The sequence below is a fragment of the Prunus mume genome, linkage group LG1, assembly GCF_029339155.1.
Source record: "Prunus mume cultivar Tortuosa linkage group LG1, ASM2933915v1, whole genome shotgun sequence".
In the NCBI taxonomy this organism is placed as follows: Eukaryota; Viridiplantae; Streptophyta; class Magnoliopsida; order Rosales; family Rosaceae; genus Prunus; species Prunus mume.
This window is the reverse complement of record NC_142698.1, coordinates 43,075-57,393: the sequence shown is the minus strand read 5'-3', so window position 1 is coordinate 57,393 and position 14,319 is coordinate 43,075. Positions and strand designations below refer to the sequence as shown.

The following is a 14,319-nucleotide window of genomic DNA, read 5'->3' as shown; positions in this document are numbered from 1 at the left end:
CCGTCTAATCTGGCATCTCATGATAATGCCAAGCAAAACAATCTTTGAACTCTTGTAGAAGTGCAGCGAGTTCATTCTTAAGTGGCTCTCTTTCAATAGTACACGATAAAGGTAGCCTTGGATCCTCCTGTTCCTAAGTTTATTTCATGCAAAGGATTTTCTACCTCTGAGTCATCTAGTGCACTGGTGCAAAATCTAGCACTTCCTCCCCTGTAGTTCCTCTTCCTCACGGCTTTCAGGTGCTTTCATGAGTAGATTACGCCATAGTGATGGTTTGGATTCTGCATAAAAACTTTCTTTCCTTCGAGTATATCAACAATCTTTTTGTAATGGACCGGATTGTTGCTCGATCCTTTTCTTGTTGATTGGGACTAGACATTAGTGCTATGGAAACTTAGAACAAAAGGTCTATTCCAATCCTCCAAGGAATTGGTTAGACCTTCTTCAATGAGCCTCAGGGCCGTGACACCATGGGGGCGGCCGTCTGTTGACTCCAAAGAAGGTGAAAGGACCAAGGTCATCATGATAATACCTTACCTCACAACACATGGCGAGAAGGTAGAAATGGCCGTAGATCGCCTCTATTATCTCCATGTAGCCTTCTTCATTCCATAAAGCTAACTGTTGATGAAGAGTGGAAGGAACACATAGACTCTGGTGAATCTAGTCTCTGCCAAGCAATGCATTGTAAGTGGTGAGGTAGTATCTACCACAAAGAATGCAACCTTCAGCTTCTTGCTTCCTACTAAGACATCCACATCTAGGATCCCAAGGGTTTTACGGTGATGCCTCCTGCGAAATTGGTGACGGTCAGTGGGTTGGAATTAAATCCTTTTACATTCGCCATTTTTCTCAAAGCATTCTGTGAGGCGAAGGTTGATGGCTGCACCTCCATCTACCATAGTTTTGGGAATAGGAACACCCCCAAAGTTTGGCTGTTATAAACAAGGTGCGAGGTGCTTTGCCATTTCTTTGGTTGGTTTGGAGAAGGAAAGCTGATTTGTAGCCAACTTGTAGGTTATTCATACATCTGATTTATCTGTTTGTTGTTCCGCATTTCTTCATACGCCAACTTTGCATTCAAAACTTTCTTGGGAAAATACGTCTTCGTCCGTAGTGCTCTTGTCCTTCTCACCCTTGAACTTTTACGCGAATGAACACCATATTGATGCCTAGGTCGACACGTAACAAGTCCTCCACCTCGCAAAGGCCTGGGTTTCGCATCAATTCTCCGTCATAATCCATCATTCTCCATCATACTCCTCCGTCCATTCTCCCAGTTCTTACTTTCGAGAGCGCATTACAGTCATCATAGATGGTTCATAATCCAGTGCTCCTCCTCATATTCCTCAACTTGGTCTCCTTGCCCTTCTCCCAGAATAGGATCGGTTTTCCTCAGTGGGAGTTTTAAGTAGATTTTCCGAGGCGGAGGTAGAATGGATAGAAGGTTTCTTTGAGGATTCTCGCTTTTTCAACTTACGTGGTTGAGAGATTGCTTGTTCTGCTGGGAAATATTTACGGCTCTTTCCCTTTTTTGGCGGGATTGGCCTCTGGAAGCACTGTGCGTTTTTCGTTATTGAGGAATGTGCGTCTTGTCTCGAACCCTCCTCTTTTGGGTTCTTGTCGGCTCCATTGTTGGTCCGCCACTTTTCCCGACAGAATACCACACGCCTTCAATGATGGCCAAAGGTTTATCATACAGGCACTCTTGATTTTTCTTCCTTGGGCTGTAGTCATTCTTCTGCTGGATTGGGACGAGGCCTAGGGTAGTTTCTCTGTCGGCCTTATCACAGGCGTGGTTCCAATCGATCAAAAACACTTGGGTGGCGGATCCTGTTTTTCGGGATTACCTCGGCTCGACCTCACACTTGCACTCTGCGAGCACTATTCCGGTGAAATGGTTGCTTTGGTCTTTCCATAGTCTCCTTTGAAACTATTCGCTTCTCTTGAGTCGACCTCTATATTTATTACTGTCCTTCTTCGTTACGCCAATTTAGGTTGACCATATTAACTTGTGGCGGGGAAAAGGATCGTGGTGTGGATGGCGGTTTTACGCTAGCTTGACCTTCTGCTGCTATCCCTTCTGTATAACATCTCTCGAAAACAACACAACTATTGGTAGAGTGATTCCAGAATTGTGCCATACGCAATCTTATGCGCCCTTGAGTTCTTACGGTTTGGGCATGCAGTGAAGCGTCTCTATTGCTCTGTAGCAACATTTCATCAAACAAAGCATCTACTTTGGTCGGATCGAAAGAATATACTTTGTTCTGCATGGGTTTGTTTGGAGCAACCCTCCTGTGAATGGTGGCGGCTTTTGATCCTGGAGGCTTTGTAAGGGTTTTACAAGCGATGGGATGCTTTAATTTTGCCATTTCCGCAAATGCAACCTCTCTCTCCTCCGATTCCTCTGCATCTTCTTGACTCCACTTCAATCATATGTATTGAGGAAGAAGGGATTTATGTCGTGCCTTTGGAAGAGTTTCTCTTCTTTGTTCCTCTCTGAGCAATTCCTTGTACTTGGCGCTTTATCGCGGTTCTGCGGATCTCCAAACAACATCCCATCAAATCTTTTCCTCAAAGCAATTTTGAGGCGGCTGAACCATTTGGATGAAGTGTCTTTCTTGATGGGGATTTGGCACTTCATTTTGAGCTTCTGAACACTTTGTTTATAAAGTCTTGGCGAGTTCATCTTAACTCTGTTTGAGAGTAGCAAGGTCACGATGGTGACTTGTTTGAATCACTAATAGTAGTCATGGAAGGCGCTCTCCATTTGCTCCCAAGTCTGAATAGAATTTCTTTTGAGTTAGTGTACCAAGTGAAAGCTTGTCGAGAGAAAGTTCCCAAAAGTCTAAGCTTTAACATGTGTTATTCTCTATGGCTATGCATTGGGTGGAAAATCTGCCTCGTGCTCAAGCTGATGAAGCATGAGGATCCTCTCCAGTTGAATAAAGTGAAGTTTGGTACTTTAAAACACAGGGACAAGGGTATCGATCGATGTAAGGTGGATATGGCTTCCTATAGGTGGGCCTTTCCCCCTCACGGCCGAGGCTCCATCATTTCCTGATCATCTCTGCAATGCCCCACGTCATTTAGAGCATTAGCGGGGAGGGGTTTTGTCCACTTACAGGTGAGCAAATCGTGGTTACGCCTATATGGTCTAAGCGAGAACTTCTTCCCTGTGCTCCTCCCGCTCTTCCAGTCTGGGTGGTTCCTCCGGTTTGCCCCACTGCTGTTTACATCGTTATTAGCATAAGGATAGTTTCCCCCTCTGCCTCTCCTTCCTCTTGCGGTGGAGAGGAATGGATTAGGAGTCCATCCTTACAGGCTGCGCAGGTAATATTCTTGGCTATTGGCGATTTCCATAGGAGATCTTGTGGGGCGCTTCTGGAACAAGCCGAGGCTCTGGCGGATTCTGGGACTTGTCACGGCCGCAGGAGCTCGGCGTGTGGGGCGAGCGTTCTTGACGGGAAAAACCACTTCCTGTGTCGGCTGAGATTTCTCCCGTTACAGTATCCGGCTACAGTGCACCGAGAGGATTCTCTTGATATGGCCATGCCAATCGGTGGAGGACCATAGGGAAGGTCTAGTTGCTGGACCACCTCGCCGGGATTAGGAATTCTAGCCATGGCAGCCTCCCGATCCTTCTGAATTGCACATTGACTGCCATTGCATCATAGCTGTCATCATATTATTTAGGATATCTTGGCTCCTTTGTGTTGTGACCTCTTGTCGTAACACAGTTCTGTGTCGAGTTCATCCTTGAGGCCGGTCTGGACCTCTGCTTCTGTCTTGCCATGTCTTGAATCAGGGCATCACTTTCTTCGATTCAGTCCTTCCTGAGGGCCACTTGGTTTATTTCCATGTCGTGGTGTGGGTTACTGGCTAGAGCTTCCACTATTCATGGATTTGGTAAAGAACTCAATGAGAAAATTTATCTTGAGAAGTCCCCTTTGGCGTGCCAAATTGTTTGCCGTTTTGCGTTTACTCCTATGATGGAAGGGCAAAGTTCCCCACGCCTTGAGAACCATAGATGGTCAACAAGTCGACTTTCTTTGGTGTGCGAGCGTGCCCTTGCTAGTAATAAAAATTCTAGAGACTTGGTTTGGAATGGATAACTTGCGTCCCAAGTTCTCGATTTGCAAACAAGCGATTGTGAATTTGGGTGAGAATATCTCCCAAGTAAGTTCTTTTCTGCCTCAGGTGGTGAGGACTTTAACAATTTATCTCGTATAAAGAGGTTATTCGGCGAGAATGGTTGATGGAATTTAAATCGCTGTTTTTAAGTGAGACGCCTTTTACAAAACTATAACAATAAATACTCATGCTAGAGAGATGAAGATCTGATTGGAACTCCATTTATGTCGAGATGGAAGGTTACATTACAAATTTAATTTGGAAATGCCATTTGGACTAGAGCGGCAGAAGGGGGAATACCGTTGACAACCTTATTGCCGAGTTTCAACTATAAATCGATACCAAAGGTTGATTGGCGAGCTTCAATGTACCTTAAGCTTTTGTGAAGCTTACGAGTGGCGAACTGCGGTTTCCTCGATGCCTGCAGGCGAGTATTTATTTTGAGGACATCGGTGCGCTAGAGATTGCATTGTGAATTTTGTTGAGGTTTTCCAAATTTTGAGAGAACTCAAGCTCTACCTGTCTTGGTTTTTGCTGAACCAAATTTGTGCGAGAGAAATCTCGTTTTGAATGACTTATTTCTTAAGTCTGAGCTTTGGCAATTCTGATCTGAAGCTGGTTTTACTTGAAATTCAAGTGGGCTTGTTGGTTGATTTTGAGTTGTCCATTTGGCTGATGGTTTCCTTGTGTAGGATTTTGTTTGATTGGATGATGAATTTTTGTTGTGTTGTGTTTTGATTTTTTGTTGTTGTTTACCCTGTTCACTCCTTCTTGTATTTATAGTAAACTGTTTCTTCTCTGGAGTAGGGTGATTGTGTTTATTTATTAGGCGGCAAAGATATTTCCCCCCTTTTCCTCTTCTTTAATGGAAGGAAAGAAAATAGGATTTCTTCAGTTTTGGCAGATAGGCTCTCAAATAGGCAATCACTTCCCTGATTTTCTTGAAAAGGAACCTAATCTCTTTCCCAATTTCAACTGCCCCTTGTGATATTTTACCCGTGGTGGTTAGTTTGATTCCTTTTACGGACAGCTCACCTTTCACCTTATCCCTCTACGAGATTGTAACACTTATCTCCTTGGGAGAATTACCTTCTCGAAAAAGAAGAAAAATCTCTGAATATATATATGTATGTAAGAGGGATTCGATCTTGATTTTTCATAATCAACTTGATGTCATGAACCCTTCAATCACTTCTTCTATGACAGATCGCCATTCGACTTTTCTTTATCCCGAGAGATGTCACGTGGGATTGTTCCTATTCTGGCTCCCTCTTCCTATTATATTGGGCCTGTGAGCCCCAGATTAGCCTTGTTTGCTCTGATGAGCCTTGGGCTGGTCTCTTCAGTTTTGGCTTCCATCTTTTCATTTGGGCTGGGCGTGTCAATTTTTGGCCCAAACACTAGGCAATATACCATCACTCCTTTTGAGCGAACTTAAATGCATTATGTCCGATTTCATAGACCAACCGATATAGGATTGAGTCCAAAACTTGGGGAACATGATAATATGGTGGGAGGAGTCATTTGGTGGGTTTTGAGTGAAATCGAATCTCAAGAACTAGGCAATACACCATCCACTCCTTTTGAGCGAACCGTCAAATATCGATTTAAGTGGACCAACCGATATGGGATTGAGTCCAAAACTTGGGGAACATGATAATATGGTGGGAGGAGTCATTTGGTGGGTTTTGAGTGAAATCCAATGGCTAAAACTATGCAATACACCAACCTCTCCATTTCGTAAGCGAACGTCTGAGCGTGAATTGTCGATTTCATGGACCAATCGATACTGGGTTGACACAAAACTTGGGGAACATCATAATATGGTGGGAGGAGTCATTTGGTGGGTTTTGAGTGAAATCGAATATCAAGAACTAGGCAATACACCAACCACTCCATTTCAAGACAAACTTCGTACGAACCTGAATTGTCCGATTTCATGGACCAATCGATATGGGATTGAGTCCAAAACTTGGGGAACATCATAATATGGTGGGAGGAGTCAATTTGGTGGGTTTTGAGTGAAATCGAATCTCAAGAACTAGGCAATACACCAACCACTCCATTTCAAGACAAACTTTAAACGAACCTGAATTGTCGATTTCATGGACCAATCGATATGGGATTGAGTCCAAAACTTGGGGAACATCATAATATGGTGGGAGGAGTCATTTGGTGGGTTTTGAGTGAAATCGAATCTCAAGAACAAGGCATTACACCAACCACTCCATTTGAGAACGAACTTCGTAGAGCAGAATGTATGCGATTTACGGACGGTCGATATGGGATTGAGTCCAAAACTTGGGGGACGACATAATATGTGGGAGGAGTCATTTCGTGGGTTATGAGAGAAATTGAATCTCAAGAACTAGGCAATACACCATCCGCTCCTTTTGAGCGAACCCGTCAATCCGATTTCATGGACCAACCGATATGGGATTGAGTCCAAAACTTGGGGAACATGATAATATCGTGGGAGGAGTCATTTGGTGGGTTTCGAGTGAAATCCAATGGCTAAAACTATGCAATACACCAACCTCTCCATTTGAGCGAACCGTCACAGAACTGAGATTGTCCGATTTCATGGACCAATCCATACGGGTTGAGTCCAAAACTTGGGGAACATCATAATATGGTGGGAGGAGTCATTTGGTGGGTTTTGAGTGAAATCGAATATCAAGAACTAGGCAATACACCAACCACTCCATTTCAAGACAAACTTCGTACGAACCTGAATTGTCCGATTTCATGGACCAATCGATATGGGATTGAGTCCAAAACTTGGGGAACATCATAATATGGTGGGAGGAGTCATCTGGTGGGTTTTGAGTGAAATAGAATCTCAAGAACTGGGCAATACACCAACCACTCCATTTCGGGACAAACTTATGCGACACAGATTGTCAGATTTTATGGACCAATCGATATGGGATTGTGTCCAAAACTTGGGGAACATCATAATGTTGTGGGAGGAGTCATTTGGTGGGTTTTGAGCGAAATCGAATCTCAAGAACAATGCATTACACCAACTACTCCATTTGAGCGAACCCGTAAGAAGAATTGTCGATTTCACGGACCAATCGATATGGGTTTGAGTCCAAAACTTAGGGAACAACAAAATATCTAGGAGGAGTCATTTCGTGGGTTTTGAGAGAAATTGAATCTCAAGAACTAGGCAATACACCATCCACTCCTTTTGAGCGAACTTAATCTGAAGCTGTCGATTTCATGGACCAATCGATATGGGATTGAGTCCAAAACTTGGGGAACATCATAATATGGTGGAAGAGTCATTTGGTGGGTTTTGAGTGAAATCCAACGGCTAAAACTATGCAATACACCAACCTCCCCATTTGAGCGAACTTCATCTGAACTGGTTGTCCGATTTCATGGCCAATCGATACGGGTTGAGTCCAAAACTTGGGGAACATCATAATATGGTGGGAGGAGTCATTTGGTGGGTTTTGAGTGAAATCGAATATCAAGAACTAGGCAATACACCAACCACTCCATTTCAAGACAAACTTCGTACGAACCTGAATTGTCCAGATTTCATGAACCAATCGATATGGGATTGAGTCCAAAACTTGGGGAACATCATAATATGGTGGGAGGAGTCATTTGGTGGGTTTTGAGTGAAATCGAATATCAAGAACTAGGCAATACACCAACCACTCCATTTCAAGACAAACTTCGTACGAACAGAATGGTCGATTTCATGGACCAATCGATATGGGATTGAGTCCAAAACTTGGGGAACATCATAATATGGTGGGAGGAGTCATTTGGTGGGTTTTGAGTGAAATCGAATCTCAAGAACAAGGCATTACACCAACCACTCCATTTCAGAACGAACTTCGTAAGAACCAGAATTGTACGATTTCACGGACCAGTCGATATGGGATTGAGTCCAAAACTTGGGGGACAACATAATATGTGGGAGGAGTCATTTCGTGGGTTATGAGAGAAATTGAATCTCAAGAACTAGGCAATACACCAAAGAGCATACCACTTGAGCCATTTGGTACATGAAGAAGACCTTCTACCTATTCGGAGGCATTCCCAGATGAACAATTGCTGACCATTGAGGTAAGTGAGCCATGGTATGCTGATATTGTGAATTATATTGTGTCTAAACAAGTTCCAAGCACCATAACTAGGCACCAACGCGATAAACTTAAAAAAATTGCACGGTTTTATGTGTGTGATGACCCTTATTTGTGGAAATATTGCCCTGATCAAATTATTCGTAGATGTGTGCATGATCTGAGTTTAATTCAATCTTAACCTTCATGTCACACTTATGCATGTAGGGTCACTTTGGTACACAACGCACAGCACTTAAGGTTTTAGAATGTGGATTTTATTGGCCTACTATCTTTAAGGATGCTAGAATTTTTTGTATGACTTGTGATCGTTGTCAAAGAACGGGCAATATAGGTGCAAAAGATCAAATGCCACAAACCCCTATCTTTTCTGTTGAGATTTTTGATGTTTGGGGTATTGATTTCATGGGCCCTTTTCCTTCTTCACATGGTTTTAATTATATCCTACTTGCTGTGGATTATGTTTCAAAATGGGTGGAAGCAAAAGCCACCCGTACCAATGATTCCAAAGTGGTTGCAGATTTTATTAAAACTAACATATTTGCAAGATTTGGAATGCCACGAGTACTTATAAGTGATGGGGGCTCTCACTTTTGTAATCGGACCATAGAGGCACTACTTAAGAAGTATAATGTCACGCATAAGGTTTCAACACCTTATCATCCCCAAACAAGTGGACAAGCCGAAGTTTCCAACCGGGAAATCAAGCAGATCTTGGAAAAGACAGTTGGACCAACTCGAAAGGATTGGAGCTTGCATTTGAATGATGCATTGTGGGCATATCGTACTGCCTACAAAACACCAATTGGAATGTCTCCTTTTCGGCTCATTTATGGGAAACCATGCCATCTTCCGATTGAGTTGGAGCATACGTGCACATTGGCGATCAAGACTTTCAACATGAACATTGATGCATTTGGACTTCATAGAAATTGCAATTGAATGAGCTTGAGGAAATTCGGACTGAAGCTTATGAAGCGCTCATATTTACAAGAGAAAACAAAGGCTGCCCATGACAAGATGATTCGTAGTAAAACGTTTTCTATGGGGCAGAAAGTGTTACTTTTCAACTCTCGCTTCGTTTGTTTCCGGGTAAGTTGCGTTCTAAATGGATTGGTCCTTTTATTTATTACTAATATTTTCCCTATGGTGCAGTCCAAATTCAAAGTTTTAAGACAGGACATGAATTCAAAGTGAATAGACACCGTTTGAAGCCATACTATGAGTCTTTTGAGGAGCATGTAGTGGAGGATGTACCCCTCCATGCCATTGGCCTAGTGAAGCTTAAAGGGAGTACCGTCCGGCTGGAAGACGTTAAAGCAAGCGCTTCTTGGGAGGCAACCCATGTGTTCAAATAGAAAGACAACGGAATCTCCGGGCTCTACAACCAGATTTGCTCTCTTTTACTCTTCTCTTTATTATTTTTACTTTGCTATGATTGTCTTGTTTGCTAGTTGTCTCTCATTGCTTTCTTGTTTAAAGTTTTCTTTTGAAACATTGAGGACAATGTTTAGTTTAAGTGTGGGGGGGTAAACAGAGTGCTTTTCGTGATTTATTTTCAAAATTCACCACCTATCACTACTAATGTTGTTATTCACTGTTTTAAAAAGCGTTTTCATGCTTTATTTAAAATTTAAAAAAAAAAACCAAAAGAGTCAAGAGTCGTTTTATTGTTTGTTTGTGTCTTAGTACCTTCCAACACAATGATGAGGATTTGGTTTTTAATTGCATGACTTTTAAAGAAAGTTACAAACATGGGTGGAAGTCGATATGCTCTTTGGTTAATACTTAGTTATAGTTTTCAATTACGAATTCACATGTAATCACACACCAAAAAAAAAAAAAAAAAGATCATCTGTTTTTGTAACATGCTGGAAGGAAGGAACTCAAACTAACGCTACAACCCGAGAGACTTGAGCCTGTTCTTTGTTTGGAGAGTTATTAATCTTGATATTCTTGTTTTCTAAAGTCGTTGCATGATCTCATTATTTCTTTGCTTGGTTGCTACTTAGAATGCTTTTTCATCTCTTTAGTTCCAAATACTAGAACTCATGCCCGTTCCATTCAAAGCATCAAATTGATTGCGTAACAAATAACAAGATGAAGTTGTTTAGTTACCATCAGAGCCAAAAAGCCTTATCCCTTGCATATGCATTGTAGGTTTAACCCTTTTGAAGCCTTATTTAGCTTATTTTCTTTGTTAGCTTGCATTATCCCTACCAAGCCTAGTATAAGAATATCCATACCCTTGTTCTTAAAGAATAGTCAAGCATGACTTGTTGGGAATTCCTTTTGATTTACGATTTGCAGAAAAAAAAAAAAAAAAAACAAGTGTGGGGTAAGGATTTGTTCCTTTGGATTAGTGTTGTTCAAAAAAAAAAAAACCAAAAAAACAAAAAAGAGAGAAAAAGAAGAAGGGATATGTGAATCTGACCCTAAAGTTGTATAAATCTCCCATTTGTGCTAAAAATTGGGTGCTGCAATCACAAGTTGAATTCCAAGTGTTGATTTCATTGCTCTGTTTACTATTACTTTAAGAACCTTTGTTTATCCTCAACCTTTCTTTGTTAGCCAATACCTTAGCCCCAATACAACCCTTAGACTTCTATCTTGATTGTTATGTGTTTCAATATGTGGAGTTTGAAATTGGTATGAGCTTATGTGATAACTCATATATTTATACATTTATACCATCCATTTCTAGTCTATTTGTGATGTTTTTGAGTTAAACATGTTGCGTTTTACCCTATTTTGTGTTAGTATGCAGTTGCACCTACTTTAGGATCAAGTTGAAGGCAAAAGAAATCAAAACATGTCATTTTTGGAGCTGGCCACTATTCAAACGTGGAAAGAAATTTCGTGACCTGTTTTGAAGTCCAAATAAAGATCCAAAGTGAACCTGGCTTGTTTAAAGACTAAGAGCGGAATGGGAAAGTAATGGGGATTTCTAGCCTGATTTGGAGGTGCCAAATAAGGCAAAAACGTGCAAAATAAAGGCTGATTTATTAGGATCTCTTTGGAATATCTGACAGCCTCTTTTACCCCATAAAAACTTGCCTTTTAGCCACTTTCACAGACCCTATTTATTTTGGACGAATTTCACAACCCTAGACATCCTTCTTTTTGTTATTCTCCCCTTTCACACACACTAAAACCCTAGCCGCCCATATATTTCCACCATCAAGACTCATCGCAGGAGGCTGTTCTTGGAGAAGTTCAACATCAGAATTGGTTCAAGGTTTCCTCTCATGAATTTATTTTCACTCATGTTGTTTATTTTGTTTTAATCTTTGTGAACATGATGTGTAACTAAATTCATAGCTAGGGATTTCGATGTAGCCTTGCAACATTGATCCATGTTTCTAAGTTAAAGTATTCAGTTCATCAATCTGTTTCTTGTTTCATTCCTTTGAATCTATTATTAAATTTGTTTGTCAATTTTAATGTCTGATCACCATTAGGGTTGCCTACAGATTATCTAGTCAAGGTTATTGTAAACATCATGCTTAATCTTGGTAGACATGTGAATGAATGAAGAGAATGCTATGCAAACATCCTGCCATGTGTTTTTTTGGTTCTTTAACGTTTTCTTGCATGGTAATGACTCTTAACTTGGAACCAAAGTTGAACATCCCAATTAGGTTGCATATTAGGAGAATTTGATCAAAACCACACATCATATGGCTAATCATATATATGTAAAAGCGAACTCTGGAAACAGGTTGGTAGTTGAATACGGTTTAATTTTATAAACATGGAATTGGTTTTGCAATGGTGAATTCGAAATCCCTGGTCTCATCCCTATTCTTCTTACATCAATATCTCATTCGCTGCTACATTCGTCTTGCATTTTAAGTTATCTTTCATTTACAACACAAACTACTCTCAATTTGTTACTTTCACTTTTAGTTAGGGTTCTTTCAAAACTAGTAATTTATAGAGGTCCAATCGGTCCCTGTGGTTCGACACCCTTACTTGTACCATTATACTAACCATATATTGGCACTTGGAAGGAACACAACAAAATTTTGGCGCCGTTGCCGGGGACTGATTTCAGTCCTCTGTGATTGCTTGTTCTCAAACCCTAATTTCGTTTTATTTTTGTTTTACAGGTAGTATATGTCAGATACACTTGCTGAAATAGGCCAAAGACTTGAACGGTTAAAGAGCAACACTTTTGAGAGTGCATCAGCTAGTGCCCGGACTAGCGGACGAGAAGAGGACAATAGTTCTTCTAGTCCAACGAGTGTAGATTCTTTCGATAACTCTAACTCTGACGGAGAAGAAGAGATGGCTGGCAATAACGATGACAACCGAGCTTTGGAAGATTATGCTCAACCGGTTATACCAAATTCACCTTCGTGCATCTTGCTGCCTACTGAAGCTAGAAATTATGAACTCAAATCTTCTCATTTTCACATGCTTCCTTCTTTTTATGGTTTACCTAACGAAGATCCATTATCCCATATTAAGGAATTCTACAATGTTGTGAGTGGTTTACCTTTGCAGGGAGTGAGTGAAGCAAATCTTAGGATGAGGGTTTTTCCTTATACATTGAAAGATAGAGCAAAGAATTGGCTAATGGCGTTAGCTTTGGTTCGCTCACCACTTGGGATGCCGTAGCTAAGAAGTTTCTGGAGAAGTTTTCTCAACTCAAAAGACAGCTACGTTGAGAGGGCAAATCTTCAACTTTAAACAAGATGATGGAGAACCTTTCAATGAATGTTGGGAGCGTTTCAAAGGCCTATTGCTCCAATGTCCACATCATGGGTTACCTCTTTACTTACAAATGCAAATTTTTTATGATGGACTAACCCAAACATGTCAATCAACTGTGGATAATGCAGCAGGTGGAGCTTTGAAGAAGAAGAATGCGCAAGAGTCATATAACATTTATGAGATGTTGGGATCTAATGCTCAACACAAAGATACAAGAGGTAAAGCGAGTTGGAATGTATGAAATGAGTTCTAATAATGATCTTGCTTGGCAGGTGGCTAGTTTGGAAAAGAAGCTCGATTCTGTGCTCAATATGGCGCCTAAGATAGCTGAGGTGTGTGTCATTTGCAACATACCAGGTCATCCTACTTATCAATGCCCAGCTAGTGAGGCTTATCCCGAATTCGTTCAAGAGCAAGTGAATCTCATGAATTCTTACAATCAAGAGGCCGAGGAATGACCCATTCTCTAATACATATAACCCTGGTTGGAGAGATCATCCCAATCTCTCATGGAAGAATAACAATCAATTTCAAAATTTCCAACCAAAGCCTGCCACTACGCTTGAAGATACTGTCAAAATGCTAGCTCAGAACACCGTTCAATTCCAGCAAACTACCAATAGTACTCTCCAACAACATTCAGCTGCTCTAACCAAAATGGAGACACAATTAGGTCAGATTGCTGATGCTTTGAGTCAAAGAGAACCCGGGAAATTTCCAAGCCAACCGGTGATACTTCAAAGGAGCCAAGAGCAGGCCAAAGCGGTCATAACACTTAGAAGTGGTAAGGTTATTGATAATAGAGTTGGCAATGAAGTTACTAATGAATCTGATCATGTGAATGCAGGCCCCACTCAAGAAGAGCATGAGAAACCGAATGAAGATCCAAGCAATGCCACTTCTTCGTATGAAGCTCCAAATTTTCACAAGGCTGAAAAACCTTACACTCCTCCAATCCCATTTCCTTGATGTCATTAGGAATATGCCAGCATATGGGAAATTTTCAAGGAGCTAAACACTTATAAGAGGAAGTATGGACCTAATGAAAGGTGATGGTGTCTGAAAATGTGAGTGCTTTGTGCTTCAAAAAAGCTCCCACCAAAACTCAAGGATCCGGGCAGTTTTTCTATCAATATCACCATTGGAGACACGCTAGTTGAAAAGGCTATGCTTGACTTGGGGGCGAGCATCAATTTAATGCCCTATTCAGTGTACCTTCAATTAGGTTTGGGGGGTTTGAAGGCAACAACTATTTCATTGCAACTTGCCGATCGATCAGTGAAATATCCAAGAGGTATAGTGGAAGATATCTTAGTTCAAGTTGACAAACTAATTTTGCCTGCTGATTTTGTAGTGT

General features: G+C 41.2%; 1 non-coding gene across 1 annotated transcript; it reads right to left on the bottom strand.

Annotated features, from left to right (window-relative positions):
* Positions 1-12,909: 12,909 nt before the first annotated feature.
* Positions 12,910-13,016, bottom strand: LOC148920581 (small nucleolar RNA R71). The gene has a single exon (XR_016123414.1). It is a non-coding gene; the product is annotated as a small nucleolar RNA R71 (small nucleolar RNA).
* Between the last annotated feature and the right edge of the window lie 1,303 nt (positions 13,017-14,319).